Source organism: Ochotona princeps, chromosome 16 (assembly GCF_030435755.1).
Source record: "Ochotona princeps isolate mOchPri1 chromosome 16, mOchPri1.hap1, whole genome shotgun sequence".
Taxonomy (NCBI): Eukaryota; Metazoa; Chordata; class Mammalia; order Lagomorpha; family Ochotonidae; genus Ochotona; species Ochotona princeps.
This window is the reverse complement of record NC_080847.1, coordinates 28948965-28968482: the sequence shown is the minus strand read 5'-3', so window position 1 is coordinate 28968482 and position 19518 is coordinate 28948965.

Sequence of the window (19518 nt, the reverse complement as noted above, 5' to 3'; positions counted from 1 at the left end):
AGCAGATTGAAGATTCTTTGTCTCTCTTTCTTTCTATAACTCTATCTTTCAAATAAGAATAGGTCCTTAGGAAAAAAAAAAAGAGTTTTGAATGCAGAGTTATACCTGGGCCCCATGCTGGCCCTTTCGTTTTTACTGTCCTTCGTCTTCAGGGCTTCATGGTAAAGCATTATCGTCATCCTCTTGTCACTGGAGGTACTGAAGTACAGAGATGTCAGTCACCAACCTGGAACGGCAAAGCTGGAAAGGGCTGGGACTTGCATTCAAGTCTGTGTTTTTCTGATTCTGGAACATGCGTGACTGTTTGACCATTTAGTATTCCCAGACTCCATTCCGCCATTTCCAGACATGTCTGCTCTCCTGTTGTGGTCCCCGTGTGGAAGGTCCCTGCGCTGAACCTGGCAACTCATGCTGCTCCCTGGTCCTGGGGCTTCACTTCTACATTCCTCATTAACCCTCTGTGAGGCAGATTTGCCACTGCACCCGTTCAAAGACAGCAAAGTGAAGGCCAGAGAGTTCAAGGGTGCAAGGGATAAAGTGATATCTGTACCTCAGGACCTCCAACGCTGAGTTTCACTTGAAAACTTTGTTTTTATTGAAAACACAGATTTACAGAGAGAAGGGGAGACAGAGAGAAAGATCTTCCATCTGCTGGTTCACTCCCCAAATGACTGTAATGGCCAGAGCTGAGTCAATCCAAAGGCAAGAGTCAGGAGCTTCTTCTGTGTCTTTCACGTCGGTACACAGTCCCAAGGCTTTGGGCTGTCCTCTGCTGCTCTCCCAGGCCATACGTAGTGAGCTGCATGAGATGTGGAGCAGCTGGGACATGAACTGATGGTTATATGGGATCCTGGCTCTGACGGAGGATTAGCCAGTTGAGCCATTACACCTGGCCCCTGAGTCTTACATTTGATCCGATCTGCTACAGAGCCCTGTGGCCCTAAGTACACAGAGTACTGCTGAGGAAAGCTGGACATCTTTCTGCATCCAAGAGAACCCCCTATGTGACAGGGCTCTTGTAGGAAGCTGTGTTTTATGGGAGCTGGCACTGGTGCAGAGGCTAACTCTCTACCTGAGATGCCTACACCCCCTACTGAAATACTCGATTCAAGTTCTCATTACTCTTTTGTCATTCACGGATCCTGCTGCTGTGCATCCTGTGTGGTAGCGGATGGTGGCTCAGGATTTGGGTCCCCAACATCCACCTGGGAGACATGGATGGAGTTCCTGATTCCTGGCATTCGCCTGGCCCTCTTCTGATTGCTGTGAACATTTGGGGAAATCCCCCAGTGCACAGGAGAAAGGCAAGTTCTCTGCCTGCCCAATAGAATGAAAATAAAGAAATAATTGCTGTTGATGTTATATTGGGACTCTTATTTGACTGTGATGATATTATACCAGCTCTGACTTCGGACCAGAAATGGTCTCCCCAAGAAACTGTTCAACCCATCTGGACAACAAGTAGCTGGACTCCATGCTTAATATATGTTTGCAAGGAAAGAATCTTGATTGAATTTGAACTGTAATGCTGCATCAAGGTGGAGGAATCCACCAGGGGGGAGGGGAGAGGGAGGCCTATGAAACTGTCATATAATGCTAAATATTAATTAAAAATAAAATTTAAAAAAAATTACATGTAAAAAAAAAAAAAAAAAAAAAAAACTAAATTTTTAGGATCACTATTGCTCTCACTAGTGAGAAACATCTGAATCTGGGCTCCTTGTTGGTGCTGAGTCTGTAACTCCAGGACTTTTACCACTGGTTTCATTTCAGGGAATAGATACTCTGTTTCATTCCTCTGAAGAACTTGAGAAATACTGTAGCAATGCAGCTTACATCTCTCAATTTGAACAATTTACCTTTTGTCAGCTACCTAACTCACCACTCTTTTGTTTTTTATTTGAATGTATCTTCCAAAGGCTCACCTTAACTGACTTCTTAATCTTGGTTGGATTTTGCCTGTATGGTTTCACACGGCACCCCGTTAGCTCTTTGTAAAAAGATTAAAATACAATTTTTTAAATTAATTTATTTTTTCTTTTTAAAAAGATTTATTTAGAGGCTGGCACAATGACTCAATTGACTAATCCTCAGCTTGCAAATGCTCGCATCACATTTGGGCCCCAGTTCATGACCTGGCCGCTCCACTTCCCATCCAACTCCCTGCTTGTGACCTGAAACCAGTGGAGGATGGCCCACAGCCTTGGGATCTTGCATCTGCATGGGAGTCATAAAAGAGACCCTGGCTTCTGGCTCCTGGCTTCAAATGGGCTCAGCTCTAGTCAGGGTGGAAATTTGGGGAGTGAACCAGCAGATGGAAGCTTTTCTGTCTCTTCTTCTCTTTGTAAATCTGTACTTTAAAAGATGTATTTGTTTATGTGAATGGAAGAGTTATAGAAAGAAAGAGGAAGAGACACACAGAGAAAGATCTACCTGCTGGTTCATTGCTCAGATGGTCTGAAGCTAGATACCAGGAGTTTCATCTAGCTTACCCATGTAGGGCAGGGGACCAAGTACTTGGAACACCTTCACTGCTTTCCCAGGTGTATTAGCAGGGAGATAGGTCACAAGCAGAGCAGCCAGGACGTGGAACAGCTGCTACTCTTATCGCATGTTAACATTGTCCCCCTTTATCTAAGAAGGGGATGGATTTCAGGATTCCTGTACATACCAGTAGCTATGCATGTAGAGTAGCATTTCTTGTAACCTATACACAAACCACCCATATACTTATATCATTTCTACATGACTTGTAATACTCAGTACACTGTGAATGCCATAGTAATAGTTGCACTGTTTTTTAGGGCACATGTTCAGTACAGACACAATTTATAGAAATATTTTAAAAATCACATTTGTCAGGTCCGGCACAGTGGCCTAGCAGCTAAAGTTCTCACCTTGAAAGTGCTGGGATACCATATGGGCACCGGTTCTAATCCAGGCAGCCCTGCTTCCCATCCAGTTCCCTGCTTGTGGCCAGGGAATGAAGTCAAGGACGGCCCAAAGCCTTGAGATCCTACACTCTTGTGGGAGATCAAGAGAAAGCATTGGGCTCCTGGCTTTGGATAGGTTGCAGCACGAGTCATTGCGCTCACCTGGGGAGTGAATCGTCGAACGGAAGATGCTTCTCTCTGTCTCACCTCCTCTCTATGTATCTGACTTTGCAATAAAAATAAATAAATCTTTTTTTAAAAAATCATATTTGTCTGATTCTGAATGTGAGACTCACAGATAGAGAAGGGCAAGTGTGTCAGCTTGGAGTGCTTCTTATTAGCAACCATCTTCCATACTAAACCGCAAACCCTCTGTAGGAAAGCAAGTTTGCTTGGACTTGACTGTTAAATCTCTGTCTACTACAGTTCTTAGGAACCACAGGGACCCTCTGTTGTATGAAAGGAGAGAAGGTTAGGAACCACAGGGACCCAGCAGATGCTGTTAGATGAAAATCAAGCAATGTGACCCAGCACAAAAGTCTGTGGGGAACACCTGCTAGACTAGGGACCTGGGGTGGCTAGGAGGGGTGGGAGTGGCATCCATCGGAACAACAAAACAACAATCACAAGGGTAGTTAATCTATACGGGACACTTTGTTCTCAAGTTTTAAGGATGTCACCTGTTAATTAGTTTCAAGCAATGGTTTAGAGGCACTTATTTTCTTTTCTTTTTTTTTTTTTTTTTCACATGTGGGTGATGAGGTAACTTGTCCTAGTTTGCTTAAAATTTTCTACTTTTTTTGGCAGGGGGAGACAGAGGGAACCAGAGAGTGAGAGACAGAGAGAGATCTCCTGCTAGTTCATTTCCCCCAATGCCTGCAATAGTCAGGTCTGAGCCAGACTGAACCGCCCAGCATGTAACTCCATCTGCATCTCTCACATTGAGGAACAGGGACTCGAGTACTTGAGCCATCAGTTACTGCCTCCCAGAGAGTACTTTAGCAGAAAACTGCAATTGGAATTGGATCCGGGACTTGAATCAGATATTCTGGTGGGATGTGGATGTCCCAATAGTATCCTAACCATTGCTCTGAATACCTACCTTGGGAATGTCTATTTTTTTGTTTAATTTTTTAATGATTTGTTTTATTTTTATTTGAAAGGAAGAGTTACAGTGAGAAAGAAAGAGGAGAAAGAAAGAGATCTTTCCTCTTATTCTCTCCCCACATGGGGGCAACAGCTAGAGCAGAGTCAATTCAAAGCCAGAAGCCAGCAGCTTCTTTCAGGTCTCCCATGTGGGTGCAGGGGCCCAAGGACCAGAGTCATCCTCCTATGCTTTCCCAGACTGTGCAGAGAACTGGATCAGAGGTAGAGCAGCCAAGACATGAAAAGGCAGCCATATGAGATGTTGGCACCTTAGACAGAGGCTTAGTGTGCTATACCACAGACCTGGCCCTGGTCCTGAAATGTCTAGTTTTAAAATGGAAAATTTGGGCCCAGCATGGTGGCCTAGCTGCTAGAGTCCTCACCTTGAACACGCCAGGATCCCATGTGGTCACCGGTTCTGGTCCCAGCAGCCCTGCTTCCCATCCAGTTCCCTCCTTGTGGCCTGGGAAAGCACTCAAGGTCCGCCCAAGGCCCTGGGACCGTGTACCTGCATAAGAGTCCCGGAGAAGCTCCTGGCTCCCAACTTTGGATCAGCGCAGTGCCAGCCGTTGCACTCACTTGGGGGGTGAGTCATTGGATGGAAGATCTTCCTCTCTGTCTCTCTTTCTCTCTGTATGTCTGATTTTGCAATGGAAATGAATGAATCTTTAAAGAAAATGGAAAATTGAACCTTCTATTTTAACTCAGGGCTCCAGTCAACAGCATGGTAGGTCCTATTCGTGAGACAAAATAGTCTGGGCACTGTAGCAAAAAGATGGCATTTATAGGAGCAAGAGAGAACTAGAAATCAGCAGCAATCTGGGAACAGTGAATCTGCCAGCATCTGGCAAACGTTGGTGGGTTGAGGGCAGTGGGGGCCGCTAAACCAGTGAGTTAATAGCCAGCAGAGACCAGGACATGCACCACATTCTCCAGCAGGACAGTAGAGTTTGTAAAAGGAAGCCATTTTAATCTGTTATGGCATCTCGAGAAAGCCCTGGCTCTGGGTGTGCCCTGGATGTGTCGTGGGGGTTGGAACCTTGAGCCAACCTCTCCATCTTAGTGGACTGTGCTCAGTGCTGCATAATTTGGGAACAGTGGTAGGGTGACTTCAGTTTCAAGGGAGGAGAGAGGACTTGTCAGCTGGGGAAGGGAGTTGATTTTCCCTGGGTACCTGGAAAAAAGTTTCAGTCCACATCTGCCCCCAGATAAATATCACTTTGGGTCATGAAGTGCCAGTGAAGGCACTTAATAATTGTTTCTGGAACCTGTCATCCCTTGAGGACATTTTGTTCAACCCAACAGTGCTGATGTAAGAGGCCTGCATGGTTCTGAAAGATTCTAGACACAGGAACCCTTGCTATAAAAACATTGTGTTTTCAGAAGTGTGCAAACTGATGTCTCAATGGCTGGAAAAATACATTCTGTGCCTTAAGGACAAGAGATTATCCTGGTTGTCACATCACAGTCTCCTTTGCTGCTTCCCAAAGTTCTGGCTTTTCTAAGAATATTCTTTTGGGAGCAAGGAGGCATCAGGAAGGCTAGGTTCTTCATTCTCAGTTGCGATCATTTGAATCCATACCTTTTTTGATGACAATACACTATTGTAACAAAAGGGGAAAAATCTGATGGGGGTGGGAATTTGGGGGGGGGGAAATCCCAGCCTATAAAAAATTGTACCACATAATTCAAAATTCAAAATAAAAATATATTTAAAAAATTAAGTTGTACATTTTTATGGATACAAGTGGTATTATAATCGTTTGAATGCAAAGCAAAATGATTAAGCCAAGCTAAGCATGTTTATCTCCCCCAATACTTAACTTTGTTAAGTATTGTTAAGTGGTCATGATCAGAACACTTGAAATATATCCTCTTAGAAAAGCTTAAATATACAACATTCAATTGCTCACTGTATTCACCATGCCTGCCACTGACTTCAGAAAGAACAAAAGGAAAAGAGATAGAGAGAGAGAGTAAAGCAAAACTAAAACAACTCCTCCTGCTTGAGACTTTGCCCCACTCTACTCCATCCTCTGGGAATCACTGTTTCTCTGCTTCTATGAGATCGATTGTTTTAGATTTTGCATAAGAGCAAGCTGTGTTTCTCTTTCTGTGTTTGGCATATTGCACTTAGTATAAAGATTTATCCATGTTGTTGCAAAAGACAGAGTTTCTTCATTGTCAAGACTGCATGGTATTTCACTGCGTAAACGTTTGTATTACGCTTTCTTTATCCACCCATCTTGATGGACACTCAGGCTGGTGATGACTTGGCCATGGTGAACAGGGCTGCAGTGGACCTGGAAGGTCAGACATGCTTCCAGACACTGATTTCAGACCTTCGCTCCCTCACCCACTTTCTCTTCACTGTTTGCCCCAAAGTATGTATCAATTCCTCTATTCTCACATACTCAAAGGTTCAAGGATTCTTTTGCTCGTGTGCATTTCCCCTGTCCCCCATTTTTGTCAGTTGCTCTGAGTTGCACTGAATGCCCTGGACCAGAAGGGTCTCTATCTTGGGGAACCTCCCTTCCTCCTGGGGTGATGGATTCCCTCTTCCATAACCTGAATCCACAACAGCAGCAGCAGAGTTCTAGTGGTTAGTCTTGGGTGATGTCCAGTTTGGAATACTGACCACATGTTCCACAGGATGTGCTGAATGCACCTTAGAATCATCGGGAGTTCCAGTGGAGTGTCCCAATTAGGCTGTGCCTCTGAGAACTGGAACCCTGTGCAAGGCCCATAGGATGGTCTGGCCTCACAGTGGCGCTTCTCCTGAATAAGTCATGTGGGCAAGGGTAAATCTTCATTTCTCATTTTTTGTTGACTGTTTGAAAGGTAATGCAGAAGTAGCTAGGATCTTTATACACACACATATATGTGTGTATATATATGTATATATACACATACATACACTTTATATATACATAAAGTGGAGCACCTGGAACTTGAGCCAGCACCCATATGGAATGCCAACATTGCAGCCAAAGGCTTAACTCACTATGCACTATAACACTGCTTTCAGAAGCAGGTGGAATCTCTGTGGGAAGTCATTCACCTGCTCCCAAAACTCTAGAGACTCCATGGACTTTTTCACATCTCATGTTTTTTCCAAATTAGTTAGAGGAAATCAAATCAAAAGGGGGTTCAGAGACACATAGCAAAATTCCAAGGAGATGTACCCCATTTCCTATGATCTTCTGAGTACTTGTCTGGACTTCAGACCAGTCCTGAGCTAGGTTGTCATGGGAAACCAGAGGAAAGAAGTGACAGTTCCGTCCCTGTTCTGGAAAGGTGAGGGAAAAAAAAATCACGCGACACAAAAGCAACCAGTTCTCAGACCCCAGCCACAGGAGTCCTTGTGGTTCACTGGTGCTGTTACAATGCTATTCCCATTCTTACGTAGGCTGAAGGAGAAGAAAGCTGAGTCAGGATACAATCCGAGGATGCTACATTCTATAGTGCCAGGGTCAAGAACCTGCACTCCCCTGCAGGCTGGGCTCCTGCCCCTTTCAGTAGGGGGTATTTAGGGAACAAAAGGAAGTCAGCATGGCATGGAGTTGGGGCTCCTGGGATCTCCTAGGGTGGTGGAGCCAGGACTTGTAACAGATTGACCCTCTCCAAAGCAGGGTGTGTGTCCTACCTGCCAGCGTTCACCCCTGCCCAGGGAGAAAGAGAAACAGCTTTTATTCCTCTGTAATATGGAGACCCAGGCAGGAGACTTAAAAGGCTCCAAGAATTTAATCATTCAACAGGCAGCTTTGCCTAAGAGGAGAAATAAGAACTGACACGGAGTCCTCTCTATGAGTAAATATAATTAGCCTGGCTATTATGTGCCAAATCCTCCCTAAGCCCCTACGCTGGGGCAGCTAAAGGAACCTGCTGGCTTTGGGTGACTCGTGAAACGGAGAACCATTGCTGGAGCTATTGTAATTTGATTTATCTCAGATACAAACCAACATTACAAGGCTGGGTTTGCAATTACAATATGCAGAGATTAATTTACATGAGGAGTTAATTAGGCAACTGAAACACCCACTAATTGATTATTACATGATAAAGAACACATCAATTTGGAGAAATACACTCTATAAGGTTGTACAATATTTGCAAACTTAATTGCCAAGTGGAAATTCCTCTTCTAGTGGCTAACACATTTAACCAATTAACCTTTTGCTGGGAAGGTCTTCAGCACCCAGAGTCCAACAGCTCTGAGAAGGGAAACCCTGGACCTTGCCTTTTTGAACTAAGCTCGGAAAGACAACAGCTTAGCGCCTGTTCCGACACCTAGCACAGGTTTAGTTCAAGCTGGAGTGCACAACAAACACTTGCAAGCAAAATTTTCAAGAATCTACTCAGCTATTTTGCAGTTTTCCATTTATTTTGTGTGGTAAGGATTTTGATGGCTAACACATTGCTATCCTGCTATATGCCAAGTGTGAGCTGTTGGGAAAGTTGAGCACTCAGTTTCCTCATATGTAGACTGTGGAGCAAAGATTCTGGCACCTCTGGCTACACATGGGGCTTACATGGACCAGCAGGAAAAATCTCTCAGTGTGCTGCCAGGCTTTCCAGGGCCAGCCAGTATCTGTGGCTCTGTCTGCACTCTTCTGGGTAGCTTTGCCCCCAGTATTACATAGAGTCAGGAGGTCCACATCTCAGCCCAAGGTTAGCCGAAAACTCACTGAGACTTTCATCAGCTGCCTCCTCTTTGGCCTTCAGTCTTCTACTGTGCAAGAAGAAGGAGTAGGTCTAGGTGATTTCTAGAGGACTCTTTCTTCCTTTGGATATGGTTCCCCACTCCAGGGAGTAGAAACAAACATCATGGGTTACCCTGTCTCCAGGGAGAAGTATTTTTATTTTTTCAGTCACAATCCTAGATTCTCTGAGCAGATTCTGATTGGCTCACCTTGGGTCAATTGTCTACTCTAGAACAATCAGTTGAGCACACTGTTTTGCCTTCCGTAAGTGAAGTTGCTGTATCCATGTGGAGCAACACAGGAGGACAAGCTTCAGGAAATCAAGATGGGAACACCCAAGCCAAGTATTAGCTACTATGCAGGTGAACAAGATGGGAAGACATCTGATTAACTTTGGGGTTTGAAGTGACTTATCAAAGAAAAGACAGTGATGGAGCAAGCTGGAAGGTTATTCTGCAAATGGAATCTCAAGGCTTGAGTTTTGGTTTAATTCTACCACTATCTTTAGATGGGTCAACTACCCTTTTAAAATCTCTGTTTCTTCTTTGAAAAGTGGGGTAATAACATTATAGCTATTCTAAGTTTCAAATAAAGCAAGAATGAGAAGGGATTTCAAAAATCCCATAGTAAGATACAATATTTTATGCTCTCAGAGAAGGGTAACAGGAGGAAAGGGATCTCACTATAGAGAATTTGGCAGAATTTCTTTTCTGCACAGCTTCCTTGGCTTGGGGCATGGCATGGAGTGATTAGGAGACGTGGACCTCCCTTTCAGGTAGGAAGCCTTGGAGTATCTTCTCCAGGATTCTCTTGCCCTGTTAGCCAGAGCCCCAAGAGCTGGTCCTTACACACTTGTATTAAATGTGAGGATGGGTAGTTGGGGCAGCTGGAACTCTTACATTGTTGGTGAGACTGTGAAACCATATGGCTGTCCTGGGATAACATTAGAAAGAAATGGCTTCTATAGGAAAATAAACATCCATATGTTGTGGAGTACTTCACAGCTGCAATAAAGAGGACTAGCCCCTCATACAAGCTACTACTTGAATGAATCTTCAAGGTTTTACACTGATCACAAGAAGTAGATTCACTTGCTTTCCCATTTCTTCTTATCTTGGGATTGACTTTGGAAGCAATGCTACCTAACACAGCTTCTTTGCTGGGAAGGCCTAGGTAGGGGTAGATATGGAGTGACCTGCAAGAGAAATTGCTCTCTGTTCTCAAACTTAGGGGATCACAGCTCAGTCCCTGATTATTCTGGAGACTTTGAAAAATCCTGCCCCTGAGTCTTACTTCCCCCACTCAGGTTTGCCTGGATTGGTCACTTTGTAAGTGGGTTGCCTCTCAGCTCACAGAATCAGTCCTTGTCCCAGTTCCTTGTTGCAGATTGGGTTGATTATAGGATGGATTGGAGTCTGAGATATTCATCAGAGATCAATTCCCGTGAATACAAGGGGTAAAATGCTGGGCTGAGCAGGTGAAGAATTTGAATGACATTAAAAGGCTGAGAAGATATTTGTCAACCCAATGTAAGAGGCATATGTTGTTTCTTTTGTTTCTTATTCAGAAATGGCTGGGCATTTATGTTCCTGCCTCATTTAGCCCACATGAGCAGATAAAGCCTGTCCTCATGAGGACATGGTTCCAGGTGAGGCCACACTCACTGAGCAGATTCCAAAGGAGCAGCAGGTGAAAGCTGTCTGCGTTCACCTGCCCTGTGCCAGTTGAGCAGCGAGGTCTCTGTGCAGGTCTACCTCACTGGTGCATCTCAGATCAACCACAAGACCTGACCAAAACATCTTACAGCTCCAGGCAGATAATGTCAACAAGCAAGGAGTGCTGAGTGCAAAATGAAGTTGGGAAAAGGGAGCTGTGTTGGCTTGGAGTACTATACTCAACTCCAATGATGAAAGCTAGCAGGCATAGCGTTGCCCAAACTCGAATGCTGGGAATGTTACATTTCATTTGGCATATCTGGAATGTTGAATTTCAGTTAAACCACTGTGATGTAACCTTGATCTAGAAGGCAAGGCTCCATTGTGAGTAGTGGTGAGGACAGAATGGAAGCTTCCCTAGGAGAGTGCAGAGCTGGCGAGCTTTTGGGGGAATAGGCTCAGTGGGGTGGGCTTCTGGGTGGGGTCTAAGTTCCCCTTGACCCAGATATCCATCACCTCCTGACATTTCCCATGCAATGCACTAAATGAAAGTCTGGGCTTTGGGATCTTGGTTTAGAAGGGAACGCAGTCTTGGAAGGGAGCAGTCAGTTCTGTCAGAACCCCATTTCCAACCCCAATGCTTGGCTTCAAAGGCTTGGGGACCATTGGCCTGTGCAAAATGAGGCCACATCTGATCCTGTGTGCCTTAATTACACCTTCCCCAGTGTTGAGAAACCCAGGATTGCAGGTGTTTGAGGAAGCCTCACAGGTCCTGTCCAGTCACCCTTGCTAACATAGCAGGCCAGGTTTTTAATTCCATGGGGTCAGGATGCTATAAGATGATTTCCCCAGTGAGTGTTACCACACAGATTTCTGCATGGTGGGAGGGAGTCCCAGATGCCTGGGGGATGAAAGGAGAAAGTTACATGACATATCTCAAAAAAATCCTAGCAGTGACTAGCGGTGAGAGTTTCTAACTCTCACTGAGGGGACATGAGTTGGGGAGTCAGAGTACTCCAGCCACTGACTCATGCCATAAAATAGTCCTCCTTGCTTCTTTCACTCCCTCTTACTAAAGACTTTCAAATTTCCTGGCCAAGGGCTCCCAAGACAGTCCTAGAGAATTCCTCTGTCTCATTTCTGTGCATAGGCAGGAATGAGCACTCCAGCAGCCCAGGAAGATCAGCTTGGGCAATGCATGTGGTTTTGGGGAACTAATTTGCATCAGCCACCACAGAGACTGCTGCGATTGTGGAACATAAAGAAGCATGAGAATTTTGTGAATTCTTTAGACTCCCAAATTTGAACTACTGAGAAGAGGAGGGATGATGATTGAGAATCCACTATACAGGGTGTGTTGTGCCTGCAGAATGGAGAGAGACATGTCAGGTGCCGTACCAGTTATCCGTTACTGTATAACCAGCTACCTTGCAGCTCAGTGATTTGCAACAGTTGTCCATTTATTGGATGATATTTCCAGGGGTCAACAGTTTGCTTTGAGATCTGTGGTTTCAGTCATCTGGGGACTTGGCTGCAGCTGGAGGCCTAAAATGGCTTAGTCATCGTCTGGTGGTTGGTGCAGGCTATCAGCTGGGCCACTGTCCTTTTGAGCTCTAGCCTGGACTATTTAACATGGTGACTGCCATCTCAAAAGCATCAAGAAAAATGACATACCTCAATGCACAAACCTTTGAGGAGGCCATTCTTGCTAATATATCTGGGTCACTTGATTAACCCCAGGTTCCACGTAGTAGTAGCCTATAAGAAGTTGAGAACACAGGGAGTAGTGATTCAGTGGAGCCATTACTAAACTGATTAATCACAATGTGTTCAGAAAAGAAGTTGACTGCAATTCCTACTTCATTTATTGATCCATGTATTCATTCATATTCAATAAGTACTTACTGAGCTTAGGTAGGTGCTAGGCATCCATTTGCAAAGATTTCACAGTGAACCAGACAGGCAAACATCAAGCAGCACACAATCAGATGGTGCCTAGGACTATGGAGAAAAACAAAGTAGGAAGGGGAACATGGGATTCCTTGGCTCTGGGAATTGTAGAGCACAATGCCAGCAAAATAGGAAATTACAGAAAGGAAAGAACTCTGGGCCAAGTGATACAATCAATGCCTGAGCCAGAGAAGGGGTTGAGACTGGTCCCACCAGTTGGGTCAAAAGCAACTGCTTTTGAGAGAGCTCCTCAGTCATCCAGAAGCCAGGGTGAAGTTGGAGCTGGCTTTTTATACAAGATAGAATTATCCTGACCCAGAATCCTCCCCACCATCACCAGATCTGTAAGTAAAAATATATATCGGGTCCGGCATGATAGCCTAGAGGCTAAAGTCCTCACCTTGAACGTGCCAGGATCCCATATGGGCACCAGTTCTAGTCCCAGCAGCCCCACTTCCCATCCAGCTCCCTGTTTGTGGCCTGGGAAAGCAGTTGAGGATGGCCCAAAAGCCTTGAGACCCTGCACCTTGTATGGGAGACCCGGAAGAGCTCCTGGCTCCTGGCTTCGGATCAGCGCAGCACCGGCCATTGCCAGGAGTGAATCATCAGATGGAAGATCTTCCTCTCTGTCTCTCCTCCTCTTTGTATATCTGACTTTGCAATAAGAACAAATAAATCTTTAAAAAACTATCTCTACCTTAACCCTTCTTCCTTGTCTTCAAACTAGAATTATCATCCAGAAGAGGTTATGTCTCAGATTGTACCTGGTTCTCCTTTCTCTTCTCTGTGGAACTTAAGGCTGCTCATGGGAATGAGCAAGAGGAACTTGGAACCAAGTTTGAGGTTGGAAGAATTAGTGATTAATGGAAGTGAGCCTGCACTGTTAATTGATTCGCTAGAAGTAGGTAAAAAGAGAAAGAGAGAGAAAGAGAGACAGAGAGAGAGAGAGAGAGAGAGAGAGATTGGAGCAAGACATCCTTGGTGACTGAATTTAGAAAGGGAAAAAAAAATATCAATGCCTGTGTGCTCTGCCATTCTCTCAATTACCAGGAGAAATTGTGAGGGTTCTGGATGAAGCCAGTTTCTTCAATTGTGAACCAAGTCTTTGCTGCTTCATCATGGATGGCTCTCCACCTATTCTGCTCTTTCTTCTATTGCATCAAATTATTTTTCTTCCTCATCTTACCCTCAAGCATGCCACAACACTGCTCTTCTCCCCACAGAAGCTGATATGTTGAGTCTGCTCCCTGTATCAGCTACAGCATCCTTTCTCTGTTCGTTTCTGTGGCATAAGCCTTTGTGTGGAGTTGTTTGCATTTGCAACCTCCAGTTCCTTTCTTGCCCTTTTCTCAAGCCCAGCCCTGCTTCTGTCCCCACCAAGTCCACCACATGGTTATTGACCGGTAATCAGTGATTTCTATGTTGAGCAATCTATTTTAGTCTTTGTCTAGAACAGGCCACACTTATCCAACCCTTGTCTTTGGAACAAATGGAGGCCTTTGGTTCCCAGAAGACCACACTCTTTTGTCTTGCCTCCTCACCTGTGCCACTCCTCCTCAACTGCTTTGCTCACTCTATCTTCTTACTATTTTAGAATGTTGGAGACTTGAGATATCAGCCCTATTTTCTTCTGCCTCTCCTCTTCTTAGTTTTACCCAATGACTTTTAATACTATCTGTATGCCAATGACTTCCTAATTTGTATCTGCTGCTTGAACCCCTCTCAGACTCAAGACAGGCATGCTCAGCTGCCTACCTGGCATTCCCTCTAGGACACTGCACCAGACAGGAGAGCCTGGGTTCCGCTTGGCTAACGATAACTTCAAATCTCAGCAGCACATCACAGAAAGGTTCACTTCTCATTCATGCTGCGTGTCCCGTGTGCTATGCATGTTATCATCATTTCTCCAGGATTCAGCTGGAGAAGATTGCTGATCCCCATGCAAAGGAAAAAGAGAAACCAGGACAAACCGTAGGTGTTCTTAGAATTTCTACTTACTTTTCATTAGTCAAATAAACTCCCTTGGTCATTCTTGACATCCATTAAGTGGAAAGCAGTTGTGATTATTCCTTAATGGTACTGTCTATCAGAGACACCCAAGAGATGCTTTAAACACCCATATTTTCTTTTTTTATTAATTATTTTGCATTATGTGACAGTTTCATAGGCTCTGGGAATCCCCCTCCCCCTCCCCTCCCCCCTGGTGGATTCCTCCACCTTGATGCAGTATTACAGTTCAAATTCAATCAAGACTCTTTGCTTGCAAACATATACCAAGCATAAAGTCCAGCTACTTATTGTCCAGATGAAACACCCATATTTTCTAAAACCACACTCCTTTCCAAGCTCCACAGTCTTCTCTATTTCAGTTGATGTCAAGTCAACATTAATTATTCAATCCAAAAATTTTAGGTTCATCTTTTTTAAGTTGATTTACTTGAAATGCAGAGCAATAAAGAGAAGAGGGGAAAAGAGGGGAGATAGAGACAAACAGATCTCTTCCATCTTTTAGTTCACTTCCCAATGGCTGCAACAACCAGACCAAGGCCAGGCTGAAGTCAGGAACTTGGAATTCTACCCAGGTCTCCCACATGGGTGGCAGGAGCCTTCCTAGGTGCATTACAAATGACTCGATTGGGAGTGGAGCAGTCTGGATTAGAACCAATACTCAATATGGATTGTTGTTATTCCCAAACCTCATCTTAACTCACTATGACTTACCATTCACATTCTTGGCTTCTGCTTCATTTCTCATGTCCAGCTGTGGTTTCACACTGTCTTGTACCACTTTGCACTGTCTCCTTGACAACTGCTTTATGCACTGACCAACATCTCATGGCTAGACTGTTTCAAGTCTCTTAGTAACAGGTCTCCTTGCTTCACTTCTGAACTACCGGCCCCCAAGTCCAAGTAGTCTGCTATTAACATAGCAGCCACAGTGATTCTCTTAGATTTTAAGTTAGGTCAAGTCTTGCATCTGACGGAAACTCCAATGGCTCTCCATTTTGTGCCAAGTGAAGCATGAGTTCTCCCACTGACCTACAAAGTCCTCACAATCTGCTCACGACCACCCCTCTTGCCTCTTTCCCACAGTCACTCAGGTCTCCCACTGTAGGCTCCTTGCTCTTCTTTCCCTTGAAGCCTTTGCAAGTCTAACTCCCCTTGCCTGGGCTCCTCCTACCCCAGACAGCCACAAGGAACTTCCCCTGCTTCCTTCCCATTCTGCCTTCTCAGTGAGACCTGCTCTCACCCTCCATTTAAAGTTACAATCCTTTGTTCCTAACCTGACAATACTTATTATTATCTCATTCCCATAACACTTCTTTGCTACATTTATTGTCTATTTCCCCCTCAGAAATTAAGTTTAAAGAAGGCACAAGATTTTTGAATCATTTTACTCACTGTTGTATACATCAAATCTCTAAAGCAATGCCTAGAACATAGTAGGTGCTCAATATTTTTCCTGCACAATCAATGAATGTGCAGTTAATACTAGAGCATGACTCGATATTCACAGGGAAGCCCTTAATCCCAAAAGGATGTCAGATCTTGAAAATCATAATGTGGTGAATCCAGGGTTGATTTTCAACACCAACTCTCTGACTATGGTTGGGGATCGCAGTCAATGTACAAGATTTCAGATGGCACACAGAAGGAAGAGTTTTACAGTGAAAATCTTAGGCTTATGGGTGTTCATTATGACCCATGGCCTATTTTTTTCTTGGAGGGTAAACAGGAAAGTTTTCTAATGTATGTAAGTAAACGAAACAAGTCAAATGGAGGGGGAAATTTGTAAATCGTAAATACAGACAGTGGGCAGACATGGCAAAATTGAAATGACAGTGTGGACATGAATGGGAAACTGGGACCACCCAGAGTGAAGAGATAAGGTGTGGGGGAAGGAAATGATGTTGGAAACTGCAGAGTCAGCAGGTCTTGGGCCCATGGAGGAATTTGGATCCCCTTCCTGCGGGGTTACCTGCTTGCTGCCTGATTCTAGTCATCAGTGGACTGATGACCCATGGAGAAAGATCAGGCCTGGGTGCAGCACTGTTAAGGATGCATCAAAGGCAGAGATGCCTTCCATCAGTCACTGTCAAGTCATGATTGTCATCCTCCTGGAAGTGTGACTTGATGTACATCTTTATTTCAACTCTTGTGCTTAAGCTGTCTCTTCTGACTCCTTCTCTGCCTGTTCCCCAAAGATGTCTGCTATTTATTTATTATTATTATTTTTAGTTATAATAATTTCTTTTTTAAAAAAAGATTTATTTCATTTTTATTACAAAGTCAGATATACTGAGAGGAGGAGAGATAGAGAGGAAGTGGAGCTGCCAGGATTAGAACCAGCAGCCATATGGGATCAAGGCGAGGACCTTAGCCACTAGGCCACGCTGCCGAGCCCAGTTATAATATTTTCTATGATACAGTCATGTAGGTATAAGGATTCCCCCCCTCCACCTCTCTTTCCTCTCTCTTCATTCCCCCCACCAACTTTTTCACTCATATTATTACAATAGTTAGTCCTTCAGCAACAGTCAGAAGTCCAAAATTCTGCTATTTAAATGTATTATTACGCCTGAATTGTAGGTATAGACAATGGCATTTAACTTCAAGTCATATTGAAGTTTCATCGGGAATCCTCCTTCTATTTGGGAGTAGAGATGATACTTGCTGTTTGTATGGAGACTCAATTCAAAAGTCCATGCTAGAACAATGCTTGACTTAAACCCACAGTGGGTGGGGGGTGTCCACTGGAGAGGGAGAGATAGGAGGAGAAGGAGAATGAGTCATGATACTGCAGTCTCCACACCTCACCAAAGACTTTGGAAACCTTCACTATGCAGCAACCTTCTTACAGGAAACACGTTTTTGCTTTATTTTCACAATGGTGTACTCGTCCATCAAAGGCTCTACCCCATCAGTCCAGTGTCCCTTTCATGTGGGAACGGTGACATGAAGAAATGGTTCTCCAATCCAAGCTGTAGGCAACTGCCTAGATTGCCTTGTACCTAGGCCAAGTAATACACTATTGGGAAAAAAGCAGCCAGTAGTTGGCAGGCAATCTAGGCCTGGTTAATGCCAAATTTGTGTTAACCATACCAGTGTGCCAGCAAAACTGCCTATTCTATTTTTTTTTTCTGAAGTTATGTGGTAAGACAGAGAGCACTGAGCTGGAACACTCCAGCCCAGCCCCAAAGCAGAGGTGCTGCAGATTCCCCAGGGAAAAGGGTCAGGGGATATATTGGGGTGGGAGTTGCTAAGGGCATGTTTGACAGGGAAGGAATGACTTTGGGGATCTTCTATAAATGGGGCCACTGCACTTACACCTAGGCAAGGAAGCTGTGACAAAGTGGTTTAGAAAGGGAGAAACTGGCGTGTGTGTGTACATCAGGTCAAAGCACCACCCATATGGGAGACTTAGGCTGGGCTAAATAGCATCACCCTCTGCCTGCTAGTGCGCATGAAAGACGACGGTACTGGAGGGCATGCCCGGCTGAGCTAAGTGGCAGCACCTGTCCTTGAGTATTGGAGAAAGGAGTGGGCTATATTAGGCTGGGCCTCAGCACACACCAGAAGGCAAGAGAACCCAATCTGGGTAATACATTTTGTAGGGGATTTGTGGGATTACCTTTGTGGGACTGCAGCACCCACTGGTTTGTGTGGAGAGCTGGAGATGATGATGGAATAAGCCAGGCTGGACCAGGGAGCATCCTGACACATGTGAGAACTGGGGCTGGGAGGGGTCTGGTCTAAGTCAGAATGCAGCATCTACTGGAACCTGCAAAGGCCAGGACTAAGGGTAGACCATGCTAAGCAGGGCTGCTGCACCTGCCAGCATGGTTGAGACACAGGGCTATGAGCAGCTCTGGTAGGGGAACATAGGGAATTCTCTGCTAGGATGCACTGCTCACTAAGGAGCACAAAAATAAGGGTTTTGAGCTGGCCAAAGCAGGAAAGGCTATAGCAATTATCAGCATTTGTGTGAGTTGGTTCTGGGGTCAGGCCAAGCTGAGCTAGTCTGTCGCTCTTATTGGCACTCAAAAGAGCCAGAATGGATATAGGCCAGCTGTGCTAGGCTGTATCACTCACTGGCGCTGGGATGGGGTGCAAGTCATATCACACTGGACCACAGTACCCCCTGGCAGGCACAAGATCTAAAGCTAGGAGCACGCCTGGTAGGGAAATCGAGCACCCTTCTGCTGGGCTGCAGCTCTTGCTAGTGAACATGAGAACCAGGACTAGAGGCTGGCCAGGCTGGTCAAGTTTGCAGCACCCATTAGCATATGTGTGGCCAGATCTGGAGTCAGGTTGGGCTAAGCTAAGCTGTAGAACCCATAGGTGTGCACAAAAGTCAGACAGGATGTGGGAAGGACCAGACTAGTTTGCAGGATGTGTCAGCATAGACAAAAAAACTTATCTGGGGGCAGACCTGGTGGGGATTATTGGGGGATGCCCCAGCTAGGCCATGACACTCATTAATATGCATGAGAATTGGACCTATGGTGAGCTATGCATCCATCAGTTTACTTGAGAGATGAGACTGGGGTGGGACAGAATTGAACAGGCAGCTGCCTCCACCAGTATGTATACTGGCTTGTGCAGGTGACAAATCAGAGCCGCACTGATTGGAGCACACAAGATTCAAGTCTGAAGTTAACCCAGTCAAGGTCTCTTAGGAAACTCCTCAACTCAATGGCTAGACTCCAACCCCAGCCATTATGAAAGTCATAGTATATGTGGTCCAGTTTTGGAGTGGTGGAACTGAGTTTCCTCAGTTGCTGCTTCCTGTGCAGTGGACAGCATATCCAGATGTGAATGGCAGACATGACAGCCAGTTCATCCAGGCCAGGAGAGGATTCTGAGTACCTTGTCAGAGGATGGAAGACAGAACAGTTTGTACAACAGTCCTGGTCAAACTTTGCAACATGTTCCTGGACCTGTGGATGCACTAAGGTGGACTTTGTCAGTCAATAGATCTGGTACAATTTTTCTCAACCCTGGGGCAACAAAGCTGAGTAAATTTCAGAACTGTCAATACCACTCAAGTAATAAGCTGGAACACTTCTCCACACTGGGTTCTCTAAGAAGTCATCAAATGACTGTCCCCTATTCCTGAATACTGATGTA